At 39.9% G+C, this 5265-nt stretch overlaps 1 pseudogene; it reads right to left on the bottom strand.

The window, feature by feature from the left end:
* Positions 1–3708: 3708 nt before the first annotated feature.
* On the bottom strand, positions 3709–4575 carry LOC138143993 (large ribosomal subunit protein uL2 pseudogene; annotated as a pseudogene).
* Positions 4576–5265: the final 690 nt, after the last annotated feature.

Below are 5265 nucleotides of genomic sequence, written 5' to 3' on the forward strand. Positions count from 1 at the left end.
CCAGACTCTGCAAAATTTTCCATGACATTAAATTACCTTCATAGCTGAAGCTTCTCCTCTTCACCCTGTCCATCTTCTTGCTATTCTTATAGCCATTTCTTCCTTTAGATTATTGGATCCTGGGTAATCCAGACTGTTCTGTAGCTGACAGTACTTTCAACTTTGAATCCATTTTCTTAGTACTGTGATGTCCTGACTGTTAAATCAATCAGCCCAAGTATATGCTATTTTCTATGTTGTGAGTCCTAGACCCCACACAGAAAATGCTTGACATCCCATTAGACTTTCCAAATTGAAAGTCATCGTTTTGTCTTTCCTGCTTCTTTGTGTTTTCCCAGTCTCTCCTTCTGCCCCTGCATCCCTCCACACCTCCAGCTGCTTTGGATCTCTTCCTCTGCGGACAAAAAGCAAATCATTAGTCTCATTGCCTCTCATGCTAAAATGGCTTTGAATGGCAACCTATCCATTATATGCTCTTTCCCTACTGAAATATATACTCCTTGGAGGTTAGAAATGTTGCTTTTGTATTTGTATGCCCAATACTTAGCACCTGCTACTGTAAGCATTTAATAAATCCTTTTTATTTATTTATCATTCATTTATACTTATCAAAATTTCATCTATGTACATTGTAGTGTACATAGTGCTCAAAAATCAAGTAAACCAAAATTTCAATTTCACTTTTTATGGGGAGCCAAGGAAGCCTGATTCAGGACTCAGATAAAAATCTCACTATGTTCCCTATAGAAGGCCCTTCTGGATGCTGCTTTTTGTTAAACTTGCTCATTGGGTCTTTTGATATGGGTTGCACTTAAAAGGATGTTGTTGAGTTCTGAGACCAATAGGCTCTACCGAAGACTTTAGTTGTTGGAAACCAAAACATTTAATCCTTAGGTAGTCATTTCCTATGCAGATGTCCTTTGGTTTCCAGCCTTGAAGCCAGCTCTCCAGAGCATCCTTTTTAATGTGACTGCATATGAAAGGAGTTAACTGACTTTTCCTAAGACTTTCTGGCACCTAGAGAACAAAGCCTTATCAAATTTCCTATTCTGTGCTACTTCCAGGATATAACAGACTAAGATAATGACAAAAACACTTGAATCTTTTTTGTCTCATTGTTTGATAAAAACCTTGTCCTAAGAATCAACAAATGGAGTTCATGGTTCTTTCTTGAACTACCCACATGGTCTGATCACTTCTTATTCACATCTCAGACAATGCTTAGTGCTGGACACTGAGCAGCCCATGGCAACTTAAACAAAATTTTTTTGTCTTTATTTATTTGTTTGTTTACTTTTAGTTTACAAGATTCAGTTCCACAATTCCTTGAGTTTCAAATTCTCTCTCCCTCTCCCCCCCGCCACCCTCCCCCACCCAACCCATGGCAGCATACATTCAAGTATAGGATCTGCAAATACTTTCACATTAGACATTAGTCAGGTTATAAAGAAGGATTTTATCAGATGTAATGAACAATGGGAAAGAGGAAAAAAAACAAACAAGGAAAAGCAAAAGAGCAGGTAGTTTGCTTCAATCTGGATTCAAACTCAGTTCTTTCTCTGAATGTAGACATCTTTTTCCATCATGAGTCTTTTGGGGTTGACTTATAACCCTTCATTGCTGAGAAGAGTCCAGTCTATCAAAGTTGATCATCACACATATGTTGTGTCTGTAATGGTATACAGCTTTCTCCTGGTCTACTCTTATCACTCAGCATCAGTTTGTATAAGCCTCTCCAGGTAAATATGAAGTCTATCTGCCCCTCATTTCTTATAGAACAATAGTATTCCATTACATGCATATACCACAACTTGTTCAGCCATTCCCCAATTGATGGGTGCCCCCCTTAATTTCCAATTCTTTGCCACCACAAAAAGAGCTGCTATAAATATTTTTGTACATATGGGTCTTCTTCCTATTTCTAAGATCTCTTTAGGATACAAGCCTAGAATTGGTATTTCTAGGTCAAAGGATATGAAATTATTTATAGCCCTTTGGGGATAATTCCAGATTGCTCTCTGTAATGCAAAGCAAAGGCAACTTCCCAAGGTTCAAAATAGCAGCCTAGGTGCTCTCCATTTTATTCAGTGACAAATTAAGAACAGAGAGAATCAACATATAGCATAATTCAAAATACAGCATTTACCAAGTGTGATTTAATCAAGTACTACCTCACCCCTGGACATTACATTCATTTAATCAATCACAAAGTCCCTCTTCTAAATACCACTCCACCCCTCGGCTGTACATTCATTTATTCCATCACAAAGCCCCTCTTCTCAAATGGAGATTAGTTTCCAATCATAAGTAAAGTACATTCATTTGTTTAATCACAGAGCACAAAGAAGTCAAAAGTTCCCCACCCTTGCATCACAATTGAATCTACCCCAGAGTTACAACAAGCTTAAGCACAGCATTTAATACCCAAATGGAGGTATTTTCTCCATCTTGACCTGAGGCAAGTTCTCAGCAATCTTTGTTCCTGGGGAGACAAATCTTAGCAAGGCCACACCATAGCTTGTCAGTCTCTTTATTAATTCATTCTGTCTGCAGAACAGTCCTAAGACCCCTGAAAACATTAGCACACTCCTCTTCCAGGATTTCTGTAAACATACAACAAGAAAATCATTCTTCAGGGCTTCGGAACCAACAGTAAGGTTCCAAACCCTCTGCAACAACAGCACTGTCCTTCACCAGTGGACAGAATTCACTCTCTGTCTGCAGAACAATCTCTGGAGCTGCGAACCAACAGCAAGGTTCATAGACCTCTGCAACAACAGGACTGTCTTTCACCAGAGGACAGATCTGGCAAAACAACATCAAAACAGACAGACAAAGTACCAGCATAACAGCCATGTCTCCTCAGTCCTTGAAGCTCTGGGTGGCAGCTCTCAAAAGTCCTAGGCAATTCAAAGTGGCCCTCAGCAATCCTCTCAGTCTCTCTCTGCCTCCAAAGGTGTTGCTTCCAAAAAGTTCTTCTGCTTCTCTCTTGTGTCTCTGCAAAGCTAAGTCACCAGCTCCTCCCAGTTCAGCCCTCTCTTTTCAATTCAACAAGTCCATCCCACAAGTGGGATTCACAAGCTCTGGGTTTTAACACAATCAAACCCAAAACAAAGCCACTACAGGGGGATCTTTAGATTCCATTACTATTACGCTCTCCAGAATGGTTGGATCAGTTCACAACTCTACCAGCAATGCATTAGTGTTCCAATTTTTGCATATCTTCTCCAACTTTTGTCTTTTTCCTGTTTTGTCATCTTAGCCAATCTGACTGGTGAGGTGTGGTACCTCAGAGTTGTTTTGATTTTCATTTCTCTAATCAATAGTGATTTAGAGCATTTTTTCATATGCTTATAGATATCTTTAATTTCTTTCTCTGAAAATTGCCTGTTCATATTCTTTGACCACTTATCAATAGGGGAATGACTTATATCCTTATAGATTTGACTCAATTCTCTATATATTTTAGAAATGAGTCCTTTATCAGAGACATAGGTTGTAAAAATTCTTTCCCAGTTTTCCACTTCCCTCCTAATCTTGGTTACATAGGCTTTGTTTGTATAGAGGCTTTTCAATTTAATGTAATCAAAATTATACATTTTGCATTTTATAATGTTCTCTAATTCTTGTTTTGTCATAAAGTCTTTCCCTCTCCACAAATCTGACAGGTAATTATTCCTTGCTTTACCAGATTGCTTACAGTATACATTTTTTCCATTTATACAATTTCCAAAATAATTTTTATTGTCAGGATTCTGTACTTTAGTTCTCCTTCTCCTGTACAGTCTTGGTACCCCGGAGTCGACCAGTACGCCAGGCAGCGATGAGACCGACCTTTCGTGCAGCTGGGGCATCTCTTGGAATGGTGGATGGTTTTCCAATATGCTGGTGATTACCTCCTCTGAAGGGATGTTCCACAGGATTCATGGCCACACCCGGACACAAGGCCAGCAGTTTCTCTTGACCTTGTATTTGTGATAGGCACGACCTGCCTTAAGGATGGGTTTATCAATACGACCTCCTCCAGCAACAACACCAACCACAGCTCTGTTAGCAGAGGAGATCACTTTCTTAGAGCCTGAAGGTAGCTTCACTCATGTTTTCTTGGTTTCAGGATTGTGGGAAATCACTGTGGCATAGTTTCCTGATGCCCGGGCAAGCTTACCCCGGTCCCCAGGCTTTTCTTCAGGACAACACACTATGGTCCCTTCAGGCATAGTGCCAACTGGGAGGACATTGCCAATGTTGAGCTGAGCTTTCTTACCACAGTACACAAATTGGCCAGTGTGGATGCTTTCGGCAGCAATGAACAAGTCTATCCTCTTTTTAAATCAGTAAGGATCCCGAAAAGCTACTTTTGCAAGAGGAACCTCTCGCCTGGATCATGGATTATGTCCTTTACGATACCCTTAATGTAGCCATGCCTCTCGGCGAAGTCGACAGCCTGAAGCTTGGTGGTCCCTTTCCTGTGCTTCACGTGGGCTCGGAAGACGGAGCCAGCACCCTTCCTCTGACCACGGATCACTCGCCCCATCTTGCGCTGTCTGACTCCGGACTTGCTAGAGAGAGTTACAGTATACTTTTAATATAATTTGTGTATGTATGTGTTTATGAGAGGAGAGAAAGAGAGAGAGAGAGAGAGAGAGAGAGAGAGAGAGAGAGAGAGAGAGAAAGAGAGAGAGAGAGAGAGAGAGAGATGCTTTTTATATGGAATTGTGTTTGAAATCACCAGAAAGTATGATGACATATTCATTGGTTTTGTCTTCAGTCAAGAAAGTGCAGATTGTACCAAACACATGAAAACAGCACATATAGTATGTGCGAGAGAAAAGAGTCTCATATCTATGTGGAAGTGGATGGATTATAGCAGTTAGAAAAGCTCTGATAAACAATATTCACACTTGGGTACCTTGCTAAACCTTTAGAGATTTTGGCCATCACTGTGCACAATGCATTTTGAAAAATTCTCTAGGTATGCATTTATCCAGTGGACTATCACAGCTCTTTCACACATATTTAATTCTGAACTTGGAATGTGCATTGTTGACCCACTAAACTTTAAAAGAATCCAGGGAGTCATTATGTTTGATCAAGCAAACTATGCATTTGCTATCCTTAAAAATCAACAAAACAAAACAAAACAAAAAACCCCATAGCATTCCAGATATTAGAGACAGGGATAGCCAAGGAATGTAGAGATCCTTTCAGTCATCCCTACAGTTAAAAAAAAAAAAAAACTACACAGTGCATGAATCTTACTCATAC

Source organism: Petaurus breviceps, unplaced genomic scaffold, assembly GCF_028583685.1.
Source record: "Petaurus breviceps papuanus isolate PSGF00001 unplaced genomic scaffold, PetGlider_PUasm1.0 90683, whole genome shotgun sequence".
Taxonomy (NCBI): domain Eukaryota; kingdom Metazoa; phylum Chordata; class Mammalia; order Diprotodontia; family Petauridae; genus Petaurus; species Petaurus breviceps.